Genomic DNA, 15,361 nt, shown 5'->3' with positions numbered 1-15,361 from the left:
ACCAACTTATAGCAGGGGTGACAGTGAACTGTACTTGGTTTGTGATAGGATATGTAGGTCAGGTAGCATCTGAGGAGCAGGAGAATTGATGTTTTGGGTATAAGCCCTGCTTATGCCTGAAATATCGATTCTCCTGCTCCTGCTCCTCGGATGCTACCTGAATTGCTGTGCTTTTTCAGCACCTCAGTCAGCTCTGATCTCCAGCATCTGCAGTCGTCGCTTTCTCCATTGTGAAAAAAACCATCTGGTTCACTTATGTCTGTTAAGGAAGGAAATCAGCTTTCCTTACCTAGTCTGGCCTACATGCAACTCAGATCCAATGCAATGTGGTTGACTCTTAACTGCTCTCTGAAGTGGTCTAACAAGCCATTCAGTGCATGGACATTTTGGGATAGGCAATAAATGCAGGCTTGCCAGCAATGCCCGTATTGCATTAGACAAACAGCGTATTCCTGCTTCCGTTTCTGATGCATGTCCCAATTGTGAAGGTGAGGAGGCAGTACAAAGCTTGCAAGCTGCTTTTGTCACCTCCAATTTTTAGCCTTTATTATTTATAAAATGCATTCAGCTCAGGATACTGTATCGAAGAGCTCTGCTTTTCATTCATTAAGAGCAACAATAAATACAGACCCCCCAGATACCTATACTACCCCCAGATAATGAGATTCACAATGGAGAGGAAAGCTATGGGAAAACATGATAACCAAGCTAAGAACATGGGCATTATTAGACTATCCAGTTCGGAGTTCATAAAATCTGGTAGCTGTAAATGTATTTGTGTTGCTGGAAAAGCGCAGCAGGTCAGGCAGCATCCAAGGAGCAGGAGAATTGACATTTCGGGCATAAGCCCTTCTTCAGGATTTTTTACAATAATAAGAGCAGCACAGTGGCTCGGTGGTTAGGACTGCAGCCTCACAGCTCCAGGGACCCAGGGTCGATTCCAGTCTTGGGCAACTATCTGTGTGGAGTTTTCATGTCCTCCCTGTCTGCGTGGGTTTCCTCCGGGTGCTCTGGTTTTCTCCCACAGTCCAAAGATGTGCAGATCAGGTGAATTGGCCATGCTAAATTGCCCATAGTGTTAAGTGCATTAGTCAGAGGGAAATGGGTCTGGTGGGTTACTCTTTGGTGGGTCAGTGTGGACTTGTTGGGCTGAAGGGCCTGTTTCCACACTGTAGGGAATCTAAAAACTGGTAGTTTTATCATTCAGATTTCATTAATTGAATTTAACTTCCACCATGTGACATGCTGCGGTTTAAACCCATGTGACAAGAGACTTAACCTTGGCCTCTGAATTACTAACACAGTGATATTACCACAATGCTGCCATCTGTCCCTTTTTAAATTTGCAATAAGATCATGCTTGATCCAATTGTGGCCTTAATGTCTCTTTCTTGCTTGTCCTCTATAACCCTTAACTCACTTGTCAATCAAATATTTATCTATCTCAACCTTCTCTCCTTGAATACTGTATATTCAATTATCCAACAGCTCTCTGTGGAAGAAAAACTCAACGATGAATGGTTTTCAGAGAGGAAGTTTCTCCTCATCTTCTTATCTCATGGCAGATGCTTTATTTTTAAACGATGCCCCTGGTTACATACCCTGGATATAAGCTTCACAATCACATCTGACACATTATGAACTATTCACCAATGGCTTTTATATAGCTCTAACACATTTCAATTGCTTTCTCAAACTCTTCTATCGCTTGGGTAGGATGAAGTGACACCTGACAGGAAAAATCATCAAAGTAGACAATTGCAATTCCTGAGGCAGTGCTTTGCATTATCAGTAAAGTCATCATTGATGTAACCAGTGCTGCTGATAGAGAACAGTATGTCCATCCCAGGCACATTGACAAATCTTTCATCCGGTCTAAAGTACAAACAGTAGAAAGTATTACTGTGTGTCTTTTGTTTTCCTTCTCACCTCCTTCCTTTACCCCAACCTTCCCCAACTGCTCTTCTGTTTCTGACATCCATATCCTAGTGACTGGCTGAGGTTAGTGCGTGACGACGCAGATTGAGGGGAAGAGTGTGCTGGCTCCAATCACTGCAGGGAGTGTTCAGAGCTCAGCATGGCAGATAATTCTGTGGAAGAACTTGCAGACCTCGCTGTGATCCAGTGTTTGGCAGTCAATCTCTCAGCTTTGACTGAAGCAAAGGTGAAAGCCAGCTGCCTGAGTGAAGCAGTGAAAGCTCAGACGAAGGGCAGGGGAGTGCTGCTGGTTTCCATGCAAGTCCAACTTATGGCCAAGCAGGTACAGATTGTTGACATCACTGTTACAAATGCCAGTGTTTGAAGTGGTAATGCAAGGTCTCACAGCTGTCCAGCAACCTGTGCTGTAGTCCATTACTGGTGTCACGGTGGTGCTGGAGAGAGGACTGGCTGTGATTCCATGATGTTTGCCACTGCTGTCCTCACTCAGCATGACAACATTCGGATCCACAATTGTAAACTGTGAAAACATCTTTCCTTAACTTACTCACATCTGAGGCCTACAACTCAAAAGTGTGTAATCTCATGGGGTCCAGGTATCATTATGGGTAAGCCTGTGTCACATTCCCTTCATAGAGTCATAGTATCATAGTCAGAAAGCATGGAAACAGACCCTACGGTCCATGTTGAACATAATCCCAAACTGAACCTGTCCCACTACTCTGTGCTTGGCCTATTTCCCTCCAAACGTTTCTTATTAACGTTCTTATGCAGTGGACTTGCTTCTTCAATCATTGGTTTAACACAACTGAAAGCTTTGCTCTGCCTGTTTACCATGTTGGTGACAAACCAAAGGTAGATAGCCCAGAGTTGGTAAAGGTAGTCCTGACAATATTCCAACTACTGTACTGAAGATTTGTCCTCTGACAGTAGCCAAGCCTCTAACCAAGATACTCCAGTACAATTAGAACAATGGCATCTACTCAACAATAGAGAATGTGAGATTAGTTCACCACACCCTCTTGTGAAGTACGTGGTCTTCACCTTTATGGACAGTTTGGGAAGTGAAAATGATGGTTTTGCATTCTGTCAATCTTCAGGGCCAATATATCCTCCCTTAGTCCTAAGCCATGTTGTAGGCTTTGAGGTAGCAATGAAAAACGCAAGGGTGAATAAGTTAATGTGACGTATTATTGTTGAGTTGTGTGGATTGGTTATTTTGTGGCATCCTTTATTTTAGGTCAAGATGAAACTGTGATGAGCTATGAGGGAGGGATGGAAATGTTGGGAATTGAGGTGAAATGTGGATCTGCGAATTTCCTTGAAGCATCAGGGCCTGATGAAGCTGTCACGGGCTCCTCTTTTCCTCCTCCTCATCTTTCTCCTCCTGATATAGTCAGTAAGGTGGCAAGGGCTGCACGTTCAGCTCTCCAGTTTGTGAAGGCGATAGTGAATCACCATGAATTGTCAAGACAGAATCCAGCGGGTTCTGGAGGAAATCCTGCTCTCCTCCACCCCAGATTGTTCAGATGGTAGAGCTGTTGTTCTAGAAAATTATCCGCTCCACAAAACTCTTGGTTGCTCTCAGCTTTGACGGTCAGATTGCTTTCCATGTGTGATGGGCAATAGAGACAAGTCATGAGCCACTGAGTACCCGCACCCACAGGATGTTGGGAAGCAGTGCACTGGCACAGAATGTAAGCACCATGCCCACTGCCATGATAGTAAACATTGACCAAATTGGCAGTTTGTGCCTGGTCACTGACTGCAAAGGGAGTGGCATCCCTCACTGTTCTTGCAACTGTCCCCATTGACATGTGACATCTGAAGAGCCACAGTTGTCGATTCCCTGCCCCTTTGGGAGACTACATGGATAAAGCCACATGCTGGCTCTCTCATTCTTATCTCTGCTCAGATAGAAGCCAGTGAAGTCCCCTTTTCAGGAGGATGTGTCTCTGGGACATTCTGGATGCCGTAATTCAGGGAAATCTGGAAATGTTAGGAATGTTACCAGATACAACCTTGAAGAATCCATGGGCATAGGAATGGAGGGCTGCAGTTCCCTGAGCTGTCTGCAGATCCAGGTGAAATGGGAGAATGCAGAAGCATAGCCACCTTTTTGGTGAAACACATCCCATGTGGGAACTTTCATTGACAGAGGTAAGGGTAGCAATCGTTACCTCTGAATAATGTAAAAGAGCCCCACTCCTCCTCCATCACTGCCCACATTCCCAGCTCCCATCTCCCAGCCACACTGGTGGTCAAGAGCATTTGCAGCAACAGTCCCTGAGAGTGGCAACAGGCTTTCTGCTCAGAGGCCTTTTGGATTAACAACACCACCATCTGACTGAAAAGCACTTCTGTCTGGAGCACCAAAACAAAGACCAAAGCATCTCATCTGCAGGTGAATGTTGGTCCCTTGAAGCAGCATTGCTAAGAGGCCCCTCTTCATACTCTTCACTTGCACATGTTTAAGTGTATTAGAGGGCTAAGAAAACCCAAAAAGACAAGCTGGGTGCGAAAGCACCATTAGATATTGACAGGCACAATGATGCACCAACTCTGCAGTGCCCGTGCTGCCTTCTATCCAAGGGTGGAAATCGGTGGGAGCTGTTTCAGAAATGATTCCCCCGCGATATTTTCACGTGCTGTCTACTGTGGTGCTGTAACAAAGGGCACTGATTCAATCAACTCCCACTATTCAAACTCGTGGTGAATGAGAAATGACCATTTCAGAAGGCTTTGAGTTTGTGCTTCATCATAAGCTGATGTCATCACTTTTAAAAAAATGTAAGAGTAACTTGTAAGACTTAGGGCTAATCTCCTTTCATTGTCAAAATTAATTGAATGCAACATTACTGTTTATCAACTTGACTCTCCTAATTCATGCAGACATAGTTTTACAAATTTAATAATCTTGAGACAAAATACATCGGCTTAGTTTATGGTCATGCCACACACTATATTGGAACTGCATCATGCATAGAATCTTTTATTAGATTTTCCTTTATTCAGGAATTTAGACCTTCTGTCCTTGAAGCTCACATCGAAGTAGTCATTGCATTTACAATCAAAACGTTTGGGATGATCTATTAATGGTGATTTATTTTGAAAGATATGCTCATTTTTTTTGCCTGAAATATTTGAGGTTTATAACTAATGAGGTGGCACACTGGTAATCAAAGCAGCACATCCATTTAACTGAAAACTAAAGTTCATGACCAGAAGGCTGCATTTTACATTACCAAGAAGGAAATTTGAAGCAGATATTATCAAAAATATTCATCACTCAAAAGAGTAATTCATAGCTTAAGGAACAGCGGAAAAATAAGGAACTTTCAAAACACACAACCAGACGCGTTAATGCAGCATCACACACTGAGATGATGCAATGGGAGATTTAGATTACCAAAAACATAGGCTTCATATAGAAAGGGATAGCCAAGGCATGAGGTTTGACATGTAAGAGGCAACTGGAAGGAGAATTCAATGGACATACATAGGAACATAGGAAATAGGAGCATGAGTGGGCCATTCAGCCCCTTGAGCTCACTCTGCTTTCAACTGAATCATGACTGAGTTTTTACCTCTGCGCCGTTTTCCTGCACTAACTCCAATTTACTTATTATCTTTAACAAACTCTGGCTTATATATTTTCAGCCTTCAGGAGAATTTGAAAGCTTCATCTCCTGCTAGTGAAGAAGTCCCAGACTGAAGCTTTAGAATAATAAACTCCCTCATGTTTGTTTAAAGTGAAATGATTCATAATATATTTATGTTGAAGAGTTAGGAATGACATGCTGTTATTTGTAAAAGTTATTTTCTTCCAAGTGGTTGTGCAGAAATTTATAAAGTGTTGCTCTTGCCCCAGAGCATTGCTGACAGGAAACTGCATCAAACTGGATGATAAATGATCTCACTTATGCTGACTTTCAAACTCAAATTCTCATCCTGTCCTTCCAAACTTGCCTTTTTTTAAGAGGAGAGCTAATTCAAAATGTCTACCTTGGTTTTTATTTTAGGTAAGAATGTAAGTTCTGGTTTTTTTGCAAACCAATTATTAATTGGCCATGTTTTTGAGTTACTGCACATGATAATGAAACCAAAAACAGAAATTGCTGGAGAAACTCTGCAATTCCCTCCCTAAGAAATTGCACCATCTCAGATGCATTAACATGTCTGGCTGCATTTTGAATATTCCTTATTTTTCTGTTGTTTCTTAGCCCACCTCTCCCAGCATTGGATAGGCCCAGTACATGATGGACTCCAATGAATAGCTCAGAAGGTCATGAGAGGCTCTGTCTAAATCCTTAATAATGGATCTTCAAGCCTTAAATTGGTGATGACCAGCACTCTGAGGAAGAGCTCCTCTTTCACACAAAGCCCTAACAGCTCTTGGACTTTTCTCGTTTCGCCTACTTTGCAGCCACCTGAGAGCATCTGCATTTTGAGGTATTTGTGCGTTGTCTTACCTCTCTCAGCAGCTCCCACCCCTACCATTGGGGGGGGGTTGTTGGCCATTCTGCACTGTTTGCCCTTCCACTGGGACTCCCGCTTCATGGTCCTGTTTGATATTCTCACTTGGCTGCCTCCCATTTGATCTTGTAACCATGGGAACAGCAGACCCAAGTAGGGTCAGAACCTGCAAATGATTCCGGCCCTCAATTACTTACAACGCCAGGAAGTTTCTGCTCAATATCGCAGATTAATAACCTATCATTAGAAATGGAAAAAGTTAGAAATGGAACAGGTTTTAAGCAAGTATCGAGGGAATGGAAACATTGGGGTGTAGGACACAAGGGAAAATGTGTGAAAGGATGTGATGTAGGAGCGATTAAATGACAAAAGGATAAAGGCTCAATGCAAAACAAACTTGTGATGGATTCCTCAAGAAGGGCTTGAGTCCAAAATGTCAATTCTCCTGCTCCTCGGATGCTGTGCTTTTCCAGCACCACACTCTTGAATCTGATCTCCAGCATCTGCAGTCCTCACTTTCTACGGGTGATGGAGCGAGTAGTGACACAAATTGTATGTCTAAATAAGGTACAAATGTGAAAATCAGCTTTATCAATATCTGCTGGCCTAAAGTTTAAAAAAAGCAGAAAGAATGAATATATGGAGATGTTGGTTACAACTTGAGATTATTGAACTCAATAATCTGGAATGTGGAAGGACGCAAAATGCCCAATGAAAAGATGAGGTGCTGTCCACTGAGGTTTCAATAAGCTTGACTAGAACAGACGATGAGGATAAGGACTGAAAGGTGTGAGTGGTGTAGACAGTGAGAATGACATGATTGAAAGCATTGGGTCACACTTCTGGTCGGAGTGGCAGTGTACTGAAAGGTGTCCATCCAGTCTCTGTTTGGTCTCCTCATTATAGAAGAGAATGGATTGTGAACAATGAATACATTGAAAGGAATGCATGTAAATCTCAGTTTCACCCACAAGGGTTGTGTGGGACTCTGAAAAGTGAGAAGAGAGCAGGTAAAACAGAAGGTGTTGGTTCATTAAGATTCACATAAAAAGGTCCATGGTAAGGAGACGGGATTTCAAGGATGATTGAGGAATGGGCCAGGGCATTTTGGAAAAATAGATTCTTGTGGAAGACTGGTAGGAGAGTGGAAGGTGTGCTTGTTGGTCTCACCGTAGTGGATGTGGAGAAGATTATTGGGGATGGTCTGTTGAATGTGGAGATTAATGTGCCAGAAAATAGGGACACAGGGTATCCTCTGGTGGTTTGGGAAGGCAGAGGAAGGCACGGAAGTACAGAAAAGGAATGGACACTGTCAATCACAATGGCGGTGAATGTCAGTTGAGAAGCAAGGACGACATATTGCAAGAGCTACGATATAAGTTTGTATTATTGGAACAGATGCAATGGAGAAAAATAAAGTGGGACTACAGAATAGAAAATGGGATGTGAAATATATTCATAGTTGCTGTCAGAGTCAGTGGATTTATTGTGGATATTTGTTGATAGTTCATTCTTAAAAACGGAGACTGAGAGGTCAAGTGAGGGCAGGGAAAAATCAGAGATGGGCCAGATGAAGGTGAGGAGAAAGTAGAAATCTGTGCCAAAGTTGATGAAATAATCCAATTCATGGCCAACAGGGAAACAACATCAGTGCAGCCTTAAATATGCCAGAACTTTAGCTGAGAGAGGTGAAGGAGATCATTATAGATTCCCTACAGTGTGGAAACAGGTCACTTGCCCCAACAAGTCCACACTGACCCTCCAAAGAGTAGTCCACCCAGAGCCATTCCCCTACTCTATTGCTCTACATTTCTCCCTGACTAATGCATCTAAGCTACACATCCCTGAACATTATGGGCACTTTAGCACAGCCAATTCACCAAATCTGCAGAGTTTGGACTGTGGGAGGAAACCAGAGCACCCGGAGGAAACACATGGAGACACGGGGAGAATATGCAAACTCCACACAATCAGTCCCCAAGGCTGGAATCAAACCCGGGTCCCTGGCACCATGAGGCAGCAGGGCTAAACACTGAGCCACCCTGCCACCCCAAATATAAGGAGGTTTTTTGGGTTTGGAAGTTCAAGGTTTGACTCCAGGGGAAGAAGATCTCCAGAGGAAATTTGATCAGTGGCAGTCTTGGAAGTGTGGGGTTATGTTCCTATTGAAGTCGGAGGCCATATCAAAGAGTTTGTTTTGAGTTTCCAATTGGTCTGTGTAAATTGACCAAGCAATGTAGGCACCAAACTTGTTGGCAGATTTCATGACAGCAACAGTTGGACTGGGGTTGATCCAAGTTTAGAAGGAAGGTTGGAGTGAGTCAAGGAGGCAAAGGAAATGAGTTGGCTGATGTCACGTTGACAGTTCTGAATCAAAAGTCAATAAGAGGTCAGAGAGTGTTGTTCAGGTGGAATGAGAATTCTGATAGTGGGAGAAAAGATCCATTGCGCTGATGAGGACAACTCCTGACGTATTAATTGGGTGTGAAGTGATTGGAAAAGGAAATCAGGGTGTGCTCAGCTCAAACCTCACTGAGGTGGAGGTGTGATGTGATGATGCGGTGGCCTTCACTAAAAATAGATTGTTCCAGTACAGATGGGGGAAAGGCAGAGGGAATTGCAAAAATGTGGTCAGAAGTAAGATTAGGAAAGGGGTTGGAAAAAGGAGATGAAAAAGGCTTCAGAGGAAATCCTTTGAGATAAAAGATCCTAATTTGAACCCTGGAGGAAGTGAAAGGTTAAATGAAATTTCAGACAAAGCAATGTTTGTGATAATTCCCACATCAACTTGCACTTATGTTTTGCCCTAAAATAATAAAATGCCTCAATCTGCATCACAGGGTCCCATGAAACTAAACAGAACACGGAGCCACGTACAGAGAAATTATGCTAGATGACCAAAAGCTTGGTCAAGGAGACATGTTTTAGGCAAATTTTGAAGTAGTAAAGTAAGGTGGAGGAACAGAGAAATTTAGGGAGGGACTTCCAGAGCAGGTAGACAGCCACGAAAAGCAAATGGTGGAGTGATCAAAATTGGAGATTGCTAAATCGCTATCATTAGATGGTTTTCAGATACTTGTGAGAGCCGTCGGGCATATGAGATAATAGTAACGGAGAGCTGAGGTCATGAAGGGTTTTGAAAACAAAGAGGAGTCAGTATAGGTTCAGGCATGATGAGTAAGTGGTACTTGTTGTGAGTTAGGGCACTGCCAACAGATCTTTTGATAGCCACAAGCGACAGAAGGCAAAATGTGGGAATCAATCTCAGATGCAGTAAAATAATTCCATCAGTGTGTCAGCATAATTTAGTTGCTTAATATTTTTTGCATATACTTCTGACAACATTAAATAACATTAACTGTAAAATCTGGGCTAGGTGCTCCAAAAGCAAACATGCCAATCTGGCGCTGATTAATGGATGTCAACCAGAACCTAGAATATCATTTTTCTGCAGATGAGTTTTCATTTCACGCAGACTTAATTCATCCAGAAAGCATGAAGATCATTGCTGTAGCTAAGACAACTGGAACTCAGTGAACAGCTTTGTGGAGGTAATAAAGACATTGATGTTTTCAGTATAGTACAGCTGAGGCAAGAGCAGAAAAGGATAAAGCTGTGGAAGTGGAAATATGACATCCTAACAATAGTGCAAGTAGATGGGTAAAAGCTTGTAGTCTCTTTGGTCCAACTCGTCTGTGCCGAGCAGATATTCTAAATTAATCTTATCCCATATGCCAGCACTCAGCCCATATCCCTCCAAACCCGTATTAAAAATATGGGGTTGACCATTTAGGACAGAGATGAGGAGAAACTTCTTCACCCAGAGAGTGGTGGCTGTGTGGAATGCTCTTCCCCAGAGGGCAGTGGAGGCCCAGTCTCTGGATTTATTTAAGAAAGAGTTGGATAGAGCTCTCAAAGATAGTGGAATCAAGGGTTATGGAGATAAGGCAGGAACAGGATACTGATTAAGGATGATCAGCCATGATCATATTGAATGGTGGTGCAGGCTCGAAGGGCAGAATGGCCTACTCCTGCACGTATTGTCTATTGTCTATTCATACACCCAACCAGATGCCTTTTAAACGTTGTAATTGTACCAGCCTCCACCACATCCCTGGCAGTTCATTCCATTCATGCACCACCATCTCTGTGCAAAAGTTGCCCCTTAGGTCCCTTTTAAATCATCTTGCCATTCAAAAGAACACTGAGTTTGTAAACAGTCTGGTTCAGTCTCAAACAGTTTCCATGGAATGGGATGGAATTACTGGTGAGGGAGTGGAATTGGTACTGGAGACTGAAACTTCAGTCTTCCCAATACTGAATTGGATAATGTGATTCAGTCTTACTAAAGAGGCATTGTGTGAGGTGGATCAGTGGTGCTGGAAGAGCACAGCAGTTCAGGCAGCATCCAATGAGCAGCAAAATCGACGTTTCGGGCAAAAGCCCTTCATCAGGAATAAAGGCAGTGAGCCTGAAGCGTGGAGAGATAAGCTAGAGGAGGGTGGGGGTGGGGAGAGAGTAGCATAGAGTACAATGGGTGAGTGGAGGAGGAGATGAAGGTGATAGGTCAGGGAGGAGAGGGTGGATTGGATAGGTGGAAAAGGAGCTAGGCAGGTCGGACAAGTCCGGAGAGATCATGGGGGAGTGCTGAACTGGAAATTTGAAACTAGGATGAGGTGGGGGAAGGGTACATTGATGCCTTAGGGTTGAAGTGTTCCAAGGCAGAAGATGAGGTGTTCTTCCTCCAGGCATCTGGTGGTGGGGGAGCGGCGGTGAAGGAGGCCCAGGACCTCCATGTCCTTGGCAGAGTGTACAAGGTTATGACCATATATATCAGGAAGTGGTGAGATCAGTGGTTTAACAAAAGTTAAGATTTTCTCTCGTTGAAGTAAATCTGAAACACGAGGCCTGGAATTTCAGTCATAAACTATGTGAAATATGCCAGTACTAGAGAAGGTTGCCAATAAAAGGGATGAGGGGATTTAGGTAAATACTTGATTAAACACAGAAGCACATCAAGAAATTAAAGTGAACAAGGTAGAAGAGACTTACAGACGGCCTGTTGGGGAGATAAGGAGTATTTTTCAAGTACAGGAAGAGAAGTGATAGTGAAATAAAGGCCAATCGAAAAGCAGAATTCTGCAGCTGCTGGAAATCACAAATAAGAACAGAAAGTGTGGGAAATACTCAGTTACTCTGGCTCTCTGCAGAGAGAGAGAAGAAGAGTTCAGGTCAGTGCTTCAGAACTGGAAAAAGTCAGAGATGTTACAGAAGTTTATAGTGAAAATGCAGGAAACAACAAAAAAAATTCAAAAGAGAAGGTGCGTAGATAGGTTGGAAGCTGGAGAGCTTAACTAGTTAAAGGAAGATAGTGCAATTGTACAGAAACAATGAAAATGTGTCTGGACAAGATGAGACAGGAGAAAGGGAAATGATCAATAACTGACATTTAATAATAAAAACAACTACAAAAAAGCACACACAAAAAGAAATAAGCTGAGGGAGTGTTTATGATATCAAATTATTGGATTTGAAAGGCTGTAATGTACCAAACTGAAAACTGTTTTCTCTAAACTGCTGTTGAGCTTCATTTGAACACTGCAGGATGCTGAGGCCAGAGGGGGAGAGTAGAGTAGAGCATTGAAATGAATGGCCGGCAGAAGCTTAAGATCACTTTGCAGACTGACCTGAAGTATTCCACAAAGCAGATACCTCACCAATGTTTGGCCTTCCCTATATGAGAGGGGATTATTTTGTGTGAGTAATAATACATTAAAGATTGACTGTTTGACCTGGAGGAAGGTGTTGGGTCTTTGGATAGTGAGATGGATGAAGTAAGAAGTGTTGCAGCTTTGTGCTTGGATGGGAAGGTGACAAGGGTAAGGGAGGAGGTTTTGAGGGAACTACAAACCTTGCAGTTTGAAGAATGGCCCAAGGATGGTGTGAAATGAACAGTCCATTCAGAATGTGGGAAGTGCAGGATGATATGTTTTTGGGGAGCTATAGCTTTACTTTGGAGGTGATGTAAATAGCACCGAATTATTGTTTGAACATGGTGATTGGTGAGTCACATTTGAAGGCATGGGAAACCCAATTATGGTTCTGGAGGGCAGAGGTAAGGAATGAAAGCAGGAAATGGAAAGGTTGGAGTCGAGGATCCAACCAAAAACATTTTTAAAGTGTTGGCATGGAAGGTTGCATTGTCAAGACAGATGCAACTGAGATGGAAATACTTGGAGAATTAAATAAATTCTTTGCAGGAAGTGTCTTCTGAGTATTTTTAACTGAAGGGTTTTCTTTTCCTCTCAGCCATTGGAAGTCAGGGATGCATAATAGCCATTTTTAAAAATTAAGAAGGGTTTAGGAGTCAAATAGCAAAAGAGGTTTCTGTTGGCTGGTGCATTGGCAGAATTGGATACAGACCAAAGATAATTACTAAAAACGTATAGGGGAAGCTGGAAGATTATTTTCATCGCTTAATGGAACAACGAATGATTTAACACAAGGTCCTCCTGACCTACATGTGACTCAGGACCCAAGGAAGTGTGAATGACTCTTAACAGCACTTGGAAATGACCTGACAAGCTGCTCAGTTGAGAATGGCTCTTCCAGGGACAAAAGCAAAATAAAGATAAAAATTAACTAAAGGGCAACCGCATAATTATTAGAGAAAGAATATTTGATAAGTTGAGTAAAACCTAAATGAATGCATAATGATGATGCATAGTGATGTAATGGAGCTGCCAGTGTCACATGGCCATGTCGAGTGATCTGAAAGGGAGCTGAAAACTACACCAGGGATTTGAGACAATGTGTGCATTCACTGTGCTGATTTCTTATCTTGGACTCAGGAAGCAGTACTTGGGGGGTTAATTACAGTGACACCATAACCACACGATAAAACAACAAAGAAGATGGGAAATGTGTAGAGAAATAGAATTTAAATAATTGTTCTGGCTGGAGAACCAGTCATTAGCATAAACTGCTTGAGCTAAACAGCTTCCATTTGTGTGATAAACAAATTTGTGTGCAAATTGAGTGGATGAAGATTCTCAAAACCAAACAGACTGAGAAACTAAAAGGAAAGGAAAGAGAGTGATGAAGAGAGAAGGAAATTGGTTTTTCATTGTTCAAAGTCTTGGAGCTCCATCCTTAACAGCACCATGGGTGCCTATTCATCTACACGATGAAGGATTGCAGTGGTTCAAGAAGGCAGCTCATAGCCATCTTTTTGAATGCAGGAGGCATGGGCAATAAATATTGGCCAAGCCACCAATGCCCACAACCCATGAAATAATAAAACAAACATATAAAAAGGGATAACCAGAGGTAGTGTGCCATGCAGTAAATGGAGTATTTATAGCTTGTTATGTAGTTTTCATAGCTCTCCACCATCAGAACCTCTCTCAGATTAGAATTAAGGCTGCTGTTGTCATTATAGTTTGGAGAAATAATGGAAGCTTGTCAGTAAGGCACAGCAATAATTATGGGAGATTTTAATCTAGGTCTAGACTGGAAAAGTCAGATGGAAAAGCCGAGATGAAAAGTTCATAGAATGTTTTTTTGAAATAATAGCATGTACAGGAATCAACCAGAGAGCAGGCTGGAATTGTGCAATAGGATAGGATTAAAGAATGACTTCAGAGTGAAGGTGTCTGAGGAGCAGTGACCATAATACAACTGAAATTTACATTCTGTTTAAGGGAGAGATGAGTGGAACCAAGACTAGTTTTTAGAAACTTAAATAACGGCAACAATGTAGGTGTGAAAGCAGACCAAGCCAAAGTGAATTGACAACTGAGGTTAAAGATTAAGTTGAGATTCCATGTTAGATATTTGAGGGATATTTCAGAAGACACAGACTAGATTTATTCCAATGAATAAGAAAAATTCCAAGGTATGCACCCATTGTCTGTGATTTACAAGTTCAGAATAGCATCAAACTTAAAGGAAAACCAGATTATTGTCCAAAGACAGGCAATATTAGAAGATTAGACAGAACATTAAAACAAAAGCAAAACAATGACCAAAAATCATTAATTAAGGAACGAAAGGTACATGGGAAACTAACCAGAAATATAAAAACATAAAAACAAGATGCCACATCAAAGTTTACTGCAGCCATGAAAGTTCTTTAGGGTAATGGGTAGCATATTGGTATGAATAGAAGATTGGCTACTAACAGGGAGCAGAGAGCAGGCATAAATGGGTATTTGGTGAAAATGAAGACTGCAGATGCTGGAGACTAGAGCTGAAAGTGTGTTGCTGGAAAAGCACAGCAGGTCAGGCAGCATCTGAGGAGCAGGAGAGTCACCGTTTTGGGCAAAATCTCTTCATCAGGAATGAGGCTATGAGCCGAGGGGGTGATGAGATAAAATCTCAGAAATGCGTATTTCTCTGTCAAGATGTAATGGTAACATTCCACAGGGACCGATGCTGGGAGCTCAACATATAAAATCCTGAAAAGATTTGACAGTGTAGATGTGGAGAGTTTGTTTCCTCTTATTTAAGAAGCTCAGGGTCAATGTTTAAAAACAACTTGCCACCCATTGAAAACAGAGATGTTTTTCTCAAAGAAGTTGGTGAGACTTTTGGACCACTTATTCTAGAGTCAAGGAGCCAAATAGTCTATTCTTGCTTCTTGTTCATATATTTATAAATATGTTGTACAGAAAATAGACTGTGAGAGTCATACTGAGAAATGGAGAGACACAGGGAGGTGAAACATTAAGTAGAAAAAGGTCAGGAAATAAGCATCAGGGAAGAGGCTTTAGCATATATGAGCAACATCAGGACAATCAGGTTATAAATCAGAGGTGACACATTCTTCAGACTTTCTGTATCTTAACTGATCAAAGCATTGTAGTGGCACTCTATATATATATATATATATATATATATATTCAGTCCTTTATGTTCTCTCAATTTCTTTTGACTTGATATAAAA

The sequence above is a fragment of the Hemiscyllium ocellatum genome, chromosome 2 (genome assembly GCF_020745735.1).
Source record: "Hemiscyllium ocellatum isolate sHemOce1 chromosome 2, sHemOce1.pat.X.cur, whole genome shotgun sequence".
Lineage (NCBI taxonomy): Eukaryota > Metazoa > Chordata > Chondrichthyes > Orectolobiformes > Hemiscylliidae > Hemiscyllium > Hemiscyllium ocellatum.
Note: the sequence above shows the minus strand (reverse complement) of the source record.